General features: G+C 45.8%; 1 non-coding gene across 1 annotated transcript; it reads right to left on the bottom strand.

The window, feature by feature from the left end:
• Positions 1 to 17,481: 17,481 nt before the first annotated feature.
• LOC131400621 (U6 spliceosomal RNA) lies at positions 17,482 to 17,588 on the bottom strand. Its single transcript, XR_009217386.1, has one exon. It is a non-coding gene; the product is annotated as a U6 spliceosomal RNA (small nuclear RNA).
• Positions 17,589 to 17,869: the final 281 nt, after the last annotated feature.

Below are 17,869 nucleotides of genomic sequence, written 5' to 3'. Positions count from 1 at the left end.
GCAGCACCCCCTGGGGTGTAGGTCCAGTCAAAGGGCGTCACCTGCCCGTGTCTAGCGGAGGGACCCATCTCAGTGTCAACAGAGGGATGGTTGCCACGACCGTCGCTTCAGGCTGGACTCAGGGATCTTCATCTCCCCCGCCTCACGGTATTTCATGGCGCCCCACCACCCGGATCTGACCCATGACACAGCCAGCAAAGTCTACGTTTGAGACCACAGAGGTGACGGGCGGCCAAGCCCGTTTCGCTGACACCGCGGTGGTTTCAGCGGATGCGGGGCAAATGGCGGTGGTGCGGCGCCGCCGGCAGCCAGGCGGCCTCGGCAGGGCGGTGGTGGCAGCCACCCAGAGATCTGGGGTGTCGTGGACCTGCGGAGAGAAAGGTAGACGCGCTCTCCCCACCTGCCCCCGCCTATCTGACCGCTCCTCCTCTCCCTCACCCCTCCAGGAGCCCAGCGCCTCGGCCCTAAACGCAGCCCTTCAGCTGCGCATGCGCGCCAACTGGCTCCTCTGGCCTCACAATGAGTCAGGCGGTTGCTAGGCGACAGAGCCTGGACGCTCTGAGGGAGTGGCAGCGCCTTCTGGCGGGGGCGGGGTACAGCTACAGGCTCATGCTCTTGCCTGCCCCCGTCACTGTGCGCTGTCTAGGAATGAAGGAATGAGTGGATGAATGGAGGCAGGGCTGTATAGATGGAGAGGGAAGGAAGGAAGGCAGGAAGGCAGGCAGGAAGGAAGGAAGCAAGGAAAGAAGGGAGGGACGGAGGGTGGGAGGCAGGAAGGAAGGTGGGAAGGATGAAAGAAAGAAGGAGTGAAGGAAGGCAGTAAGACAGGCAGGCTGGTTGTAGGTCCGGAGAGTGGAGCATGCCCAGGCAGGGCCAGGCTGACCAAGCAGGATCAGGAGCCTAGCGGTGGTATCCCTCCCTGAGTTCGTCTCTGAGGCTGTGCCTGGGATTGGCCAGCAAGTCGTTCGCCCTGTGACCTGGGGATTAGACTGCTTGTGTGCTTCTGGGTGGTTTTGCTCCGTCAGGGGCTTGGGTGCCTGGAGCCACAGCCTAAGCCCGAGGAGCTGCCCATGCCTGTGGAGGGATGCGTCTTGCCGGCTTGGCTTGGGCGTTCCTGAAGTGCCCATTCCTCCTGAGGACCTTGTGTCTGTGTGGCTGTGTTCAGCTGTGTGGCTTTTCTTCCCTCCATGCTGTCTTTCCCGGGTGTTCGAAGGTGTGCCTGTCCTGGCCGTGGCTTCGGACCGCCCGTTGGAAGAAGCCCATCTGCATCTGGAGAGACACCTTTCCAAACACAGGAATGCCAGAAGACCTCATCAGGAGCTCATTTGAGACCTGGTGGAAAGGAGCCAAAAGAGGTCCAGAAAGATGCTCAAGACTCTCACGTCCCCCACCCCCCATTCACCCAAAGCTAAAATCTGACCTCGCCGTGGTGCCGTCATCAAGAAGAGGAATGCCACGTCGGGAGGAGAGAACCCACTCAGCTGCCAACTGGATGGCCAATTCATCACCGCTCCTCTTGCAGTTTACCTGTCTGTCTTGGCCTTCCAGAGCTTCATCGTCTGGGAGCCCCATGTTTCCCTGGCAATTCGTTGCCTGGGATGAAGGGTTGACGGTGTTGGGTCTTCTGGGTGCTCCTTGGAATGCGCTCTCTTTCTCTCTCTTTCTTTCTGCTCCGTCCTTCTTTGCAACCTGTCTGCAAGCTTCTCAGACCTTGGGGTGGCGCTCAGCACGCTACCTCTTGGGCTCCTGGACAGGATATTTGCCATCGTCACCCCGCTGGGGCATCTTTGTGCAGTGCAAAGCCCCGCTTGGGGTGTCTGTCAGTTTTGGAATCCCGAAATACTGCCTCAGAATCGCTCAGTCCCTTCTTCGACCTTTTGTTGCTCGATCCCAAAGTCACGCTTGACGTTTCTGCTCCCTAAGCTTGTGTTTGCTCCTCACCGTTTTCCATGATTCTCTCCCCTCAGTGGACGGCGAACGTGTTGTGTGGCGCTGGGGTCACTCGACCCTCAGTTGTGCTTCTCCCCTCCTCTTCAACCCTTCTGCGCAGGTCGCTGCTGCCGTCCTTCGCAAGTCATTGTCTGTTTTCCAACACCGGCCTGGGGAGCAGATCAAGGCTATCCTTCTGGCAGCTGATTTCCTCCTGGGCCTCGTTGTTTCCTCCTCAGAAAAACACGGCATCGCATCATGGTGGAAGCTTTCAACGCCAGGAAGAGGAAGGACTTTGTCAAGGCACAAGGCCCAGGAGGACCTGCCAAAGGAGTTTGGCCACACCGGGCAGGCAATCCAGGGCAAGAGGGGCCAATCAGGCGGGCTCACTCGCAAGTAGGCCCTACCCACGCCCCTGGAGGCAGGGAAGCCACGCTTTCCTGCTGCCTAGGGCACACATCTTGGGAGAAATCCAAGATGAAGGGCCGAAAAAAGGACCTATCCTGGCCCTCTCCCTGAGGTCCAAGATACAGGCCAGAGGGAGAGGAGCACCGTATTGCTCGCCTGCATCGTCCAAAGCGGGGCTGGCACTCCCTGCCTGCCGAGTCAAGTATCTGTCAGCGGGACAATGACGGAGGGAAGAGCCCTGAGTCCCAAAAGTTTTCTTGGTAAAGTCATCACACCTTTCTGAGGAGGACGCCACAGGGCTACTGATGCGCCTGACTGAGGCCAAGGCAGCATCCACATCCAAGTTCCCACAGGTCATTCCTAGGTACTGAAAGCGTCCGAAGATGTGAGGGGTGGCGGGTGGAGGGGCGCCAGGGAGAGGGGTCATTCAAGAGATTCCCGGAGGGAACTAGGAGAGGCAGCACCCCCTGGGGTGTAGGTCCAGTCAAAGGGCGTCACCTGCCCGTGTCTAGCGGAGGGACCCATCTCAGTGTCAACAGAGGGATGGTTGCCACGACCGTCGCTTCAGGCTGGACTCAGGGATCTTCATCTCCCCCGCCTCACGGTATTTCATGGCGCCCCACCACCCGGATCTGACCCATGACACAGCCAGCAAAGTCTACGTTTGAGACCACAGAGGTGACGGGCGGCCAAGCCCGTTTCGCTGACACCGCGGTGGTTTCAGCGGATGCGGGGCAAATGGCGGTGGTGCGGCGCCGCCGGCAGCCAGGCGGCCTCGGCAGGGCGGTGGTGGCAGCCACCCAGAGATCTGGGGTGTCGTGGACCTGCGGAGAGAAAGGTAGACGCGCTCTCCCCACCTGCCCCCGCCTATCTGACCGCTCCTCCTCTCCCTCACCCCTCCAGGAGCCCAGCGCCTCGGCCCTAAACGCAGCCCTTCAGCTGCGCATGCGCGCCAACTGGCTCCTCTGGCCTCACAATGAGTCAGGCGGTTGCTAGGCGACAGAGCCTGGACGCTCTGAGGGAGTGGCAGCGCCTTCTGGCGGGGGCGGGGTACAGCTACAGGCTCATGCTCTTGCCTGCCCCCGTCACTGTGCGCTGTCTAGGAATGAAGGAATGAGTGGATGAATGGAGGCAGGGCTGTATAGATGGAGAGGGAAGGAAGGAAGGCAGGAAGGCAGGCAGGAAGGAAGGAAGCAAGGAAAGAAGGGAGGGACGGAGGGTGGGAGGCAGGAAGGAAGGTGGGAAGGATGAAAGAAAGAAGGAGTGAAGGAAGGCAGTAAGACAGGCAGGCTGGTTGTAGGTCCGGAGAGTGGAGCATGCCCAGGCAGGGCCAGGCTGACCAAGCAGGATCAGGAGCCTAGCGGTGGTATCCCTCCCTGAGTTCGTCTCTGAGGCTGTGCCTGGGATTGGCCAGCAAGTCGTTCGCCCTGTGACCTGGGGATTAGACTGCTTGTGTGCTTCTGGGTGGTTTTGCTCCGTCAGGGGCTTGGGTGCCTGGAGCCACAGCCTAAGCCCGAGGAGCTGCCCATGCCTGTGGAGGGATGCGTCTTGCCGGCTTGGCTTGGGCGTTCCTGAAGTGCCCATTCCTCCTGAGGACCTTGTGTCTGTGTGGCTGTGTTCAGCTGTGTGGCTTTTCTTCCCTCCATGCTGTCTTTCCCGGGTGTTCGAAGGTGTGCCTGTCCTGGCCGTGGCTTCGGACCGCCCGTTGGAAGAAGCCCATCTGCATCTGGAGAGACACCTTTCCAAACACAGGAATGCCAGAAGACCTCATCAGGAGCTCATTTGAGACCTGGTGGAAAGGAGCCAAAAGAGGTCCAGAAAGATGCTCAAGACTCTCACGTCCCCCACCCCCCATTCACCCAAAGCTAAAATCTGACCTCGCCGTGGTGCCGTCATCAAGAAGAGGAATGCCACGTCGGGAGGAGAGAACCCACTCAGCTGCCAACTGGATGGCCAATTCATCACCGCTCCTCTTGCAGTTTACCTGTCTGTCTTGGCCTTCCAGAGCTTCATCGTCTGGGAGCCCCATGTTTCCCTGGCAATTCGTTGCCTGGGATGAAGGGTTGACGGTGTTGGGTCTTCTGGGTGCTCCTTGGAATGCGCTCTCTTTCTCTCTCTTTCTTTCTGCTCCGTCCTTCTTTGCAACCTGTCTGCAAGCTTCTCAGACCTTGGGGTGGCGCTCAGCACGCTACCTCTTGGGCTCCTGGACAGGATATTTGCCATCGTCACCCCGCTGGGGCATCTTTGTGCAGTGCAAAGCCCCGCTTGGGGTGTCTGTCAGTTTTGGAATCCCGAAATACTGCCTCAGAATCGCTCAGTCCCTTCTTCGACCTTTTGTTGCTCGATCCCAAAGTCACGCTTGACGTTTCTGCTCCCTAAGCTTGTGTTTGCTCCTCACCGTTTTCCATGATTCTCTCCCCTCAGTGGACGGCGAACGTGTTGTGTGGCGCTGGGGTCACTCGACCCTCAGTTGTGCTTCTCCCCTCCTCTTCAACCCTTCTGCGCAGGTCGCTGCTGCCGTCCTTCGCAAGTCATTGTCTGTTTTCCAACACCGGCCTGGGGAGCAGATCAAGGCTATCCTTCTGGCAGCTGATTTCCTCCTGGGCCTCGTTGTTTCCTCCTCAGAAAAACACGGCATCGCATCATGGTGGAAGCTTTCAACGCCAGGAAGAGGAAGGACTTTGTCAAGGCACAAGGCCCAGGAGGACCTGCCAAAGGAGTTTGGCCACACCGGGCAGGCAATCCAGGGCAAGAGGGGCCAATCAGGCGGGCTCACTCGCAAGTAGGCCCTACCCACGCCCCTGGAGGCAGGGAAGCCACGCTTTCCTGCTGCCTAGGGCACACATCTTGGGAGAAATCCAAGATGAAGGGCCGAAAAAAGGACCTATCCTGGCCCTCTCCCTGAGGTCCAAGATACAGGCCAGAGGGAGAGGAGCACCGTATTGCTCGCCTGCATCGTCCAAAGCGGGGCTGGCACTCCCTGCCTGCCGAGTCAAGTATCTGTCAGCGGGACAATGACGGAGGGAAGAGCCCTGAGTCCCAAAAGTTTTCTTGGTAAAGTCATCACACCTTTCTGAGGAGGACGCCACAGGGCTACTGATGCGCCTGACTGAGGCCAAGGCAGCATCCACATCCAAGTTCCCACAGGTCATTCCTAGGTACTGAAAGCGTCCGAAGATGTGAGGGGTGGCGGGTGGAGGGGCGCCAGGGAGAGGGGTCATTCAAGAGATTCCCGGAGGGAACTAGGAGAGGCAGCACCCCCTGGGGTGTAGGTCCAGTCAAAGGGCGTCACCTGCCCGTGTCTAGCGGAGGGACCCATCTCAGTGTCAACAGAGGGATGGTTGCCACGACCGTCGCTTCAGGCTGGACTCAGGGATCTTCATCTCCCCCGCCTCACGGTATTTCATGGCGCCCCACCACCCGGATCTGACCCATGACACAGCCAGCAAAGTCTACGTTTGAGACCACAGAGGTGACGGGCTTGGCCGCCTCGCACCGCCGAGTTTCGCTGACACCGCGGTGGTTTCAGCGGATGCGGGGCAAATGGCGGTGGTGCGGCGCCGCCGGCAGCCAGGCGGCCTCGGCAGGGCGGTGGTGGCAGCCACCCAGAGATCTGGGGTGTCGTGGACCTGCGGAGAGAAAGGTAGACGCGCTCTCCCCACCTGCCCCCGCCTCTCTGACCGCTCCTCCTCTCCCTCACCCCTCCAGGAGCCCAGCGCCTTGGCCCTAAACGCAGCCCTTCAGCTGCGCATGCGCGCCAACTGGCTCCTCTGGCCTCACAATGAATCAGGCGGTTGCTAGGCGACAGAGCCTGGACGCTCTGAGGGAGTGGCAGCGCCTTCTGGCGGGGGCGGGGTACAGCTACAGGCTCATGCTCTTGCCTGCCCCCGTCACTGTGCGCTGTCTAGGAATGAAGGAATGAGTGGATGAATGGAGGCAGGGCTGTATAGATGGAGAGGGAAGGAAGGCAGGCAGGAAGGAAGGAAGCAAGGAAAGAAGGGAGGGACGGAGGGTGGGAGGCAGGAAGGAAGGTGGGAAGGATGAAAGAAAGAAGGAGTGAAGGAAGGCAGTAAGACAGGCAGGCTGGTTGTAGGTCCGGAGAGTGGAGCATGCCCAGGCAGGGCCAGGCTGACCAAGCAGGATCAGGAGCCTAGCGGTGGTATCCCTCCCTGAGTTCGTCTCTGAGGCTGTGCCTGGGATTGGCCAGCAAGTCGTTCGCCCTGTGACCTGGAGATTAGACTGCTTGTGTGCTTCTGCTCCGTCAGGGGCTTGGGTGCCTGGAGCCACAGCCTAAGCCCGAGGAGCTGCCCATGCCTGTGGAGGGATGCGTCTTGCCGGCTTGGCTTGGGCGTTCCTGAAGTGCCCATTCCTCCTGAGGACCTTGTGTCTGTGTGGCTGTGTTCAGCTGTGTGGCTTTTCTTCCCTCCATGCTGTCTTTCCCGGGTGTTCGAAGGTGTGCCTGTCCTGGCCGTGGCTTCGGACCGCCCGTTGGAAGAAGCCCATCTGCATCTGGAGAGACACCTTTCCAAACACAGGAATGCCAGAAGACCTCATCAGGAGCTCATTTGAGACCTGGTGGAAAGGAGCCAAAAGAGGTCCAGAAAGATGCTCAAGACTCTCATGTCCCCCACCCCCCATTCACCCAAAGCTAAAATCTGACCTCGCCGTGGTGCCGTCATCAAGAAGAGGAATGCCACGTCGGGAGGAGAGAACCCACTCAGCTGCCAACTGGATGGCCAATTCATCACTGCTCCTCTTGCAGTTTAGCTGTCTGTCTTGACCTTCCAGAGCTTCATCGTCTGGGAGCCCCATTTTTCCCTGGCAATTCGTTGCCTGGGATGAAGGGTTGACGGTGTTGGGTCTTCTGGGGGCTCCTTGGAATGCGCTCTCTTTCTCTCTCTTTCTTTCCGCTTTGTCCTTCTTTGCAACCTGTCTGCAAGCTTCTCAGACCTTGGGGTGGCGCTCAGCACGCTACCTCTTGGGCTCCTGGACAGGATATTTGCCATCGTCACACCGCTGGGGCATCTTTGTGCAGTGCAAAGCCCCGCTTGGGGTGTCTGTCAGTTTTGGAATCCCGAAATACTGCCTCAGAATCGCTCAGTCTCTTCTTCGACCTTTTGTTGCTCGATCCCAAAGTCACGCTTGACGTTTCTGCTCCCTAAGCTTGTGTTTGCTCCTCACCGTTTTCCATGATTCTCTCCCCTCAGTGGACGGTGGACTTGTTCTCTGGCACTGGGTTCCCTTGTCCTTCAGCTGTGTGTCTCCTCTCCTCTTCAACCCTTCGCACCAGTCACTTCTGCTGTCTGTCCTTTGGAAGTCGTGATATGGCCCTGTTTGCCAACACCGGACTTGGGATCAGGCATCCCTTTCCTTCTGTCAGCTGTTTCATTTTTATCCCTATACTCAACTCTCACCCTATCCCTCACCCCATCTCTTTCCTAAGCCCTATTTTTATTCTGTAACTCTCATCCTCAACCTGTGTGTATCCCTATCTCTAACTCTAACCCTTCCTGTGTGGTGGTTATAACTCTAGTCCTAGACCTAGCCCTAGCTCTAGGCATAACCCTCATCCTAACCCTAATGCTAACCCTAACCCTTCACCCTAACTGTAGTTCTAATCCTTTCCCAAACTGGAATCTGAACATTAACCCTAAACTGAAACTTTATACTGACCCTGACCCTGACCCTAACCGTATCCATCATCCTAACCCTGATGCTGAACCTTGCTCTGGCCCTGGCACTAGCCCTCCTCCTAACCCTAACCCTTTCCCTACCGCTATCCCTACACCTACCCCTACTACTACTCATACTCAGAAATCTAACTCAAATCTCTAACCATATCCATAACCCTAACCCTAACTATTAACCCTCACCCTATTCACTAATGCTAATCCTAACCATAACCCTAACCCAACTCTATTCTGAAACCGAACCTGAACTGTAACCCTAAACCTGACACTGACTCTGACCCTGACCCTGACCCTGACCCTGACCCTACTACCTATGCAGACCCGGACCCTGAACCAGGTGCTGGCCCTGGACCCAGCCCAAAGCCTAACCATCACCCTAACCCTAATCTTAAACCTAAACTCTAAGCCCTAACCCCTATCGCTTACCCTCTCCTGAAACATAAGCCTAAACATAACCACTAACCCTAACCATAACCCCTAACCATAACCATAACCATAACCATAACCACATCCTTAACCTTAACTCCTATCCCAAATGCTAACACTAACCCTAAACGCTAATGCTAACCCTCACTGTTAACTTAGCCCTAGCCCTAGCCCTGAACCTGACCCTGACACTGACCCTGGCCCTGGCCCTTACCCAAACTCAAACCCAAACCCAAACCCTAGCCCTAGCCCTAAATCTATACTTAAATCAAACCCTAACCCTTAACTCTTAACCCTAACCCTAACTCTAACCAGAACCCTAACCCTAATCACTAACCTTAATCCTAACCCTAACCCTTACCCAAGACTAACCCTAGACCTAAACTGTACCCTAACTCCAGCCCTAACCCTAACCTTAGCCCAAGCCCTGACCCTAATACTAACCCTAACCATTAAACCTTAACCCTAACCCTAACTCTAACTCCTAACACCTAACACCAAACCCTAACAGGTACCCTAAACCTAAGCGCTACCCTCACCACACCCTCCCAACCCTAACCCTAACCCAAACCCTAACCTGAATCTGAACCTGAACTCTAACCCGAACCTGAACTTGAACCCTAACCCCAACTCAAACCCTGACCCCTTCCTGAACCCTAACCTGAACACTAACCCAAATCCTGAACCCTCACCTGAATCTGAACCTCAAACCTAACCCTATCACAAATCTCACCCTAACCCTAACCCTAACCCTAACACTGACCCTACTCCTAGCCCTAACCCTAACTCTTACCCTAGCCCTAACCGTACCCGTAACCCAAACCCAAACCTGGACTATAACCCTAATCCAAACCAAAACCCTAGCCCTAGCCCTAGCCCTAGCCTTACCCCTAGGCATAACTCTAACTGTAACCTTAACCTGAGCCCTATTCCGAAGCTGAACCCTCACCCCGATGCTATCCCTGACCCTGATCCTATCCCTAACCTTGTTATGGCTGACTTTTGCCATTGTACATACATACACACACACACACACACACAGATGTATATGTATATCACATCTTATTTATTCAATTATCCATAATTGGGCAGTTAGGATGTTGAGTAAACTGGTAGACACATGGAAAAAATGAACTAGACCACTATCTAACACCACACACAAAAATTAACTGTGAATGGATGAAGGGCTTGAATGTAACACCAGAGACCATGAAACTTCTAGAAGAAAACATAGGCAGTATCCTCTTCAACAGTGGTCTTAGCAGCATCTCTCTGAATACCATGTTTCACTCATAAGTAGAAGATAAAAACAACAACAACAGCAAACACACAGATACAGATATTAGATTGGTGGTTACCACAGAGGAAAGGTGGATGGAATAAGTTGAAAGGGGTAACTGAGCACATGTGTACAATGTCAGATGGTAATTAATCTTTGAGTGGTGAACATGATGTAGTCTACACAGAAATTGAAATATAATGATGTACACCTGAAATTTATATAATGTTATAAACCTATGTTACCTAAATTAAATAAATAGATAGATAAATGAAAGACATAAATAAGATGATTTGAAAAACTCATAATTAAGGCAAGAAAATCAGAACTAAAAAGATAGACATATTTAACTACATAAAATTTAAAACTTTTTATGGATGATATGCCCAAAGAAAAGTGAAAAAACAGTAATCTAAAAATCTGTAAAAATAATTTGAAATGCTGCTAACAGTAGGAAAATAGGTATATAATTTATGGTCATATAATAATAAGCTTATAATAATGAACATAAAGATCAAATGCATGAATATTTGCTCAAGTTGAATAATAGTTTCAGAAAACAACAAAAAATCTCTTTCACATCCATTAGCCTGTGAGACAACTTAAAGATCTCTCATGTTGATTGGGGTTGCAATTTTTAACCAGGTAGCAAAAAAGAATTCTCTAATTTTGTGGCAGAAATGTGAAGTGTTACACATTAGGGAAACTATCTGAAGACAGCTATACGTATTAAAATAGAGGTATTTTTTAACTGCAGGTTTCTCAGTCTTGACACTATTGACAGTCTGGGCCAGATCACCCTTTGTGGTGGGTTCTATCTTTGGCATTGTAGGATGTTTAGAACATCTCTGGCCTCTACTGACAACTCCCCATGTGACAGCCAAAAATATCTTGAGACATTTCTCAATGTTCTGAGGGAACAATATTGTCTCTGGTGGATAACCAGAGTTTTAACATAACAATCTCAAAATATTTTTGTATAATAGTTATAATAGCAATGTATTGATTGAGAAAGAATATGTAAGGCTTTCAAAGTGTGAGTAGCACAGCCACATCATGAAATATTATGTAGACATTGAAATCAAGAGTCAGCATTGCAATAGTTGATTGGAGGTAAGTCATGAGGTATTATTGATTAAAAAGTAAGAGTGGACACAGACAAACAAAAAGACTACACTAAAACATAAAAAGCATTTATGATAGGCACAGAATATTATTCATGCATTTGTATAAAATTATATAAATATGTATGTGTGTATAACATGGAAAGAGGAGTTTTAAAAGAAACTAAAATTATGAACCAAAGATTTCAGCAGGAAGGACATTAGGTTAAGTATAGTGATTTCAAAATAATTGTATAAAACAAAACTGAGTGAAAATCTAAAACTAGCTTATATAAAGACATGAAATAATAATGACTTAATGATATTAACATGGGACACAAATGCCAGATTAAAATTCCAAAAGCTTGGAAATAAAAAAAAAATAGCTATATGTGAAGAAGGACTTTTAAATTGGAGAGGAACCAGTCTCTAAGTTATAATTTCTTCTTATATAAAGATATATGGATTCAAATATGCTTATGGAAAGTAAAGATGATCTTTAGTAAAATTTAAATAAGAATGCCTCCCAGATGACAGTCAAAGATGATGAAACTTTTAGAAATAGATCTAATTACAAAAGCCAAAAGAAACAATAAGGAATAGCAGACAAAAAAACTATTTGGTAATATATATATAAAGGGTGATTTATTAGCCCTAAGTATACAGAATAACATTTCACATTCTTTTTTGTTTATAGCAAGGATTTGCAAGTGAAGAAAATAAAAGCGACAGCCAAATTCATTCAGTAAGAAAAATAAAAATCTAAAAAAGCAAAAGAACGCAGTATGACTGAGTGGTAGACCCACACTATTAATAGACACTCATTGTTCCCCACATAAACATCTATACACATGTAAAAGAACTCAATGACAAACAGCATAGCTGGTGAAAAAATCTCCAATTCCTTGTTTGAAAGAATGCAATCAAAAACAAGGATACACATCTATGGACAGTTAATCTTTGACAAAGGAGCCAAGAACGTACAATGGAGAAAAGAAAGTCTCTTCAACAAATGGTGTTGGGAAAACTGGATAGCCACATGCAAAAAAATGAAAGTAGACCCTTACCTTACACCATACACAAAAATTAACTCCAAATGGATTAAAGACTTGAATGTAAGACCTGAAACTATGAAAGTTCTAGAAGAAAACATAGGCAGTACACTCTTCAACATTGGTCTTAGCCACATATTTTCGAGCACCATGTCTGACCAGGCAAGAGAAACAATAGAAAAAATAAACAAATGGGACTACATCAAATTAAAAAGCTTCTGCACAGCAAAGGAAACCATCAACAAAACGAAAAGACAACCTAACAATTGGGAGAAGATATTTGCAAACCATACATCTGATAAGGGCTTAATCTCCAAAATATACAAAGAACTGATGCATCTCAACAACAAAAAAACTAACAACCCCATTAAAAAATGGGCAAAAGACCTGAACAGACATTTCTCCAAAGAAGATACACAGATGGCCAACAGGCACATGAAAAGATGTTCAAAATCATTAACTACCAAGGAAATGCAAATCAAAACTACAATGAGATATCACCTCACACCTGTCAGAATGGCTATAATTAACAAGACAGGAAACAACATGTGTTGGAGAGGATGTGGAGAGAAGGGAACTCTCATACACTGCTGGTGGGAGTGCAAACTGGTGCAGCCACTATGGAAAACAGTATGGAGATTCCTCAAAAAATCAAGGATAGAACTACCATATGATCCAGCTACTCCACTGCTGGGTATTTATCCAAAGAACTTGAAAACTCAAGTACATAAAGATACATGCACCCCTGTGTTCACTGCAGCGTTATTCACAATAGCCAAGACTTGGAAGCAACCTAAGTGCCCATCAAAGGATGAATGGATAAAGAAGATGTGGTATATATACACAATGGAATACTACTCAGCCATAAAAAACAATGAAATCCAGCCATTTGTGACAACATGGATGGACATTGAGGGTATTATGCAAAGTGAAATAAGTCAGAGGGAGAAGGTCCAATACCATATGATTTCCTTCATTAAATAGTAGATAATAACAACAATAAACAATCACATAGAGACAGAGATTGGATTGGTGGTTACTAGAGGGGAAGAGGGGAGGGAGGAGGGTGAAAGGGATAATTCGGCACATGTGTGGTAATGGGTTGTAATTAGTATTTGGGTGGTGAACATGATGTAATCTATGCAGAAATAGAAGTGTAGTGATGTATACCTGAAATTTATACAATGTTATAAACTAATGTTACTGCAATAAACAAAAAATTAAAAAAAAAAAAAAAAAAACAAGGATAAAGACACTCTGACCCCACTATACAAATGTAAAGAAATCTTACAATTTACAATAGAGCAAACATGTGAATAACTAATCCACAAATATATTCAGGTCACAGGTATGAAATAATTGCAAAGTAAATCCATTTAACATATCCCATTTTACTTGTCAAATAAAAATTTTTATGTGAATACTCAAGTGAAAGAAGATACTGTGAAATGTATGTCTCATGAACTATTGTTGCAAGATAATATTTGCAAGCAATACATTGGTCTAGATCTTTTCTATCATTATGCAAACATAGTCAAATATACCCCAATGTAAATATAAAAAATAAATGTCCTCACCTCACTGGACATTCTTCCGTTCATAATATTCTATTTTCCTACTCCCTTTAATTGCAAAATTCCTTGGATATAGTCTACTTTTACTGGAAGCACCTTATGTCTCCCATCCCCTCCTCTAATTGGGCTTCCGTCACTTAATTGTCAAAAATTACATGCGTGTTGCTGAGTTCAATGTTCAGTTCTCTTTTTAGCATAATAAATAAATAAATAAATAACCTAGACAAGGAAATAACTATAAAGATTCTAGGCTCTGGGCTAGGATGGTGTCTGTCAGGTGACCTCGGGTAAAAGTATTTGCCTTTGATTCTGTCTGACCCTTTCCTGTAGTACCTATTGGGCTCTCAGACTCACTTGGATAGGTATTCTGAGGATAAAGTCTCTCTGTATGGAAGTCTGAATTCCCCCCGGATTGTTGATGATGGAGACTGAGACTCTCTCCCAGATACGATAGCAGGAAGGAGTGAAGCATCAGTCCCCCAGGCAAACTTAGGACTCCAAGAGCAACAACCGGGTCCCATCCAGCCCAAGCTTGCATTTGCTGAGGGACTGCAGCAGAGAAGATTTTTACAGCTCTCTCTGTCTGCTCACTAGGTGCATTTCCCTCTTGTTACTCCAGCCTCTAGGCACATGATTTCCCTGTGGGACACTAGCATGAACAGAAGGAAAAGTTTCCCTGGAGATTCTGCGTTCCCAATAGTCGAGATTAGAACCAAATTAATTCAGTTTTTCTTAGTTCTTTCTTATGAACTCTGCTGGTTTCCAGAGGTCTAACCTCCCAGCCCCTTATCCCAACCCTGATTTAAAAATTTCTCCGAAGTCTCAGACTGAGCATCTCGTGGATTAGATCTCTTGAATCTTCAAATTGTTGTCATGTGGTGGAGACACAGCCTTTCATATTTACATAAAATTGCTATTTTTATTTTAAAGAAGAGGGAAAACTTAGTTTCTTTGATATAATCCTTGAGCACTGTATACTTTGGCTTCATAAACATCTGCAATAGTTTTCCAAAACAATTAAGAGTTTCATATTTATATCACAAGAGCTGTCATTTAGTATCTCATTATGAAGTATTTGTTAATTATAAGAAATATATTAAGGTTTTTTTGCACTACAATATGAGCTTGGAATAGGAAATAGCTTGGAATAGATTCTTCCCTGTAGCCTCCAGAATGAACTCAGCCCTACAAACGTCTCAATTTTAGCCCAAAGAGACCCATTTCAGGCTTCTGACCTCCAGAATCATAAGAGCATAAATGTATTTGTTTTAAAACTCTAGTCTGGTAATTTTTACATTAGCACTAAGAATTTAATAGAGACAATTATCCAATAAAATTTTGTTCAGGATACAGATTAAGCATATCAAATCATTCGTTTAGTTTTGTCTGGGTAAAGACATTTTGTGTTGTAACCCCACCTAAAGTAGAAGAAGAAATTTAAAATCAATGTGGAGATATTCACCCTCGTTAGCCGGTAGAGAATTTCTCGTTGCATAAATGTAAAGTTGCTTGAGATTTTGATACCTTTGAGATATTAAGAGTGGAAAAGTAACTCATCATTTAAATTTATGTCTAAATTTAAATCTTTGTGTCTAAATTTCTGCATTATTTTAATGTATGTTAACTAAACCATTTATTCTTTCCCTTCTACCCTCTTCAATTTTCTCGTTTCCTTTCAACATAAAATATGAAATTATAAATGAATATGTGCTTGTGTACTTATATGTGTATGCGTATGTTTACTTGAAATAAAACTGTATACATGCATGAGCTTTACTTTTGACCATTTTCTTTGGACTCAATAACATATGGCCACAATTTTTTTTTCTTGCATTTGTCTGAAGTTATGTTTACTTTCTCACATGGTTTTCAGAAATAAGGAAGTTGAGGCTCAGGGAGATTAAGTCAGTAACAATTTCATTAAAAAGCCATTAAAATTTATTGTGCACTTTCTTAAATTATATACAAATGGAAACATACAGTATGTACTGTAATTTTTTTGTATGACTCCTTTAATTCTTCAAATTGTACATTTCAAATATCTACAGCTTATGGCATGTAATTATACTCCATTAAATTACTTACAAACAAAAATTCTAGTGGTGCATGGATCAGTGTAATATCTAGAGCAAGGTAAATGATTCACACTGAGCAGTGGTAGAAGATATGTCTTCTACATGGGAAGAAAGTAAAGTGTCACATGTGAATATAGAAACAGTAGAAGTAAATTAAAGCAATTAACACTTGATTCACCTTTTTTCTGTAAAATAGAAGATAAAACTAGATACAGAAGTAGAGTAAACTAATTATATATTGTTTGAAGTGATAAGAGCTCCATGGGCACACGCAACATCATAGATAATTCTTAGAAGTGCTATGTAGAGACTCACAGTTGACTATAGACTCATGAGGAGATCAGCAGAGCTCAGAACAACTCCATAGCATACAATCTCATTTGTTAATTAATGCATTATTTTAAATCATTTGTTTTTAAGATGGCTTGTTAAGCATCAACAGACAATAGATAATGGATAATAAATGATACATTAATCAAAGTGAACAGGACTGATGACAATTATAGTAATTTGCTGCTGATTATTCTTGGCATTAGTTCTTATATTTGAAGATACTGTTGATAGTTGCTCTATTATTTCAGTTTATTTTAGATACCTGTATTTAAACACTCTCATTGAGGTTTATTTCCAGGTAACCCAGAGAGGTTAAAAAAATATGCGTGTTTATGTAGGAAAACTGATTACCTTGATTCACATAACTAAACAGTAATTCAAGCTTTCTCTTGAGTCACTCTTGGATCATAAAAGATGAATAAAATCTCAAGCATAATAGAGATATATAACAGATGATAATAATAATGATCATTCACCATCACTTTCATGGTTATGACAAAATTCAGAAGAGGAATATATTTCCTTTATAGCAATGAAAGGAGTCATATTATAGGCGGCATTGAAACTTTTCAAGCAGAAACACACAGATAATTCAATAAAAAATATAAAAATACCTATCAATCCTTCACCCATACATATAAACCCCCATATACGTGGACACCAATCTGCATACTCCAATGAATAGATGTACACCAAGAAAAAAGATATTTTGCATACTAATACAATGTATGATTTAAAATTTTGATTAATCACATTGAAAGTCATTTATTATTCTAAAGTCATATTAGGTCTATCTATTTATTACAATTTGTCTTTCAATGAAGACTTTTCTTAGAGACATGCAGTTGATAATCATTTTGCCAGTGACTACGGTAGGCATTGTGGAAACTAAGCAGAAATAGAGCAAATTTCTAATGAGGAGAATGAAAGCCAGTGACCAGCTATAAATCACAGTAGCATAACAGAGTCTACATTATCATAAAGAGTAGTTAAGTGTGATATACGAAGGAATAACAAACTTAGAAGTGAAAATTGTGATCTCGGATTCTCTTCTACTGTAAAATTATATAAATTGCCTTGGTCATGAAGTTTAATATTTTCATAGGAGTCATACGCTCATGATAATTCTTTTAGTAAAATTGGAGAAAAAATGTTTGTAATGATATATGTCATTTGAGAAAAAAATTTCTAAAAAAAATCCATGCTTTAATCAAGTAAATGGGAATTACCAAATATTGCTGATCCATGACTGGAAATAAACTTGGGAAGTAGAAAACAACAAAGAGAAAAACTGTCTGATATGAGAGAGAGCTGAAAGCTTAACAAAGTGATTTAAATAAATTGAATAGAGTGGTTGAGGTCAAAGAAATGAAAATTCCAGGAAATTAATAGGAAGAACAATATTACTTCTGATGTATGAACAAATAATCACAATTTCTGACTTTGAGGCTTTGACATCTGCAATCACGGGTACTTCTTTAGTCCTAAGACAATTGGCCCTTTTTTTTTTTAATTTTTTGTTTATTGCAGTAACATTGGTTTATAACATTGTAAAAATTTCAGGTGTACATCATTGTACTTCTATTTCTGCATGGACTACATCATGTTCACCAAAAATATGGAACGCTTCACGAATTTGCGTGTCATCCTTGCGCAGGGGCCATGCTAATCTTCTCTGTATCGTTCCAATTTTAGTATATGCGCTGCCGAAGCGAGCACCAATTGGCCCTTTTATGGTTTCCTTCACAAAGCATGTTCTGAGAGCCCTTTTCATGTCTTTATTCCACAAACTGTAGATGAAGGGGTTCAGCATGGGAGTTACCACAGTGTACATCAGTGAGGCTGTTGCACTTGAGTGTGCATTGTGGGTAGCAGCAGAGCTAAGGTACACACCTAGCATTGTACAATAAAATAAGGAGACAATAGAGAGGTGAGATGCACAAGTAGAAAATGCTTTATACTTCCCCTGAGTTGATGAGATTCCACATATACAGGAAACT

The sequence above is a fragment of the Diceros bicornis genome, chromosome 3 (genome assembly GCF_020826845.1).
Source record: "Diceros bicornis minor isolate mBicDic1 chromosome 3, mDicBic1.mat.cur, whole genome shotgun sequence".
Classification (NCBI taxonomy): domain Eukaryota; kingdom Metazoa; phylum Chordata; class Mammalia; order Perissodactyla; family Rhinocerotidae; genus Diceros; species Diceros bicornis.
Note: the sequence above shows the minus strand (reverse complement) of the source record. Positions and strands in the feature narration are given on the sequence as shown.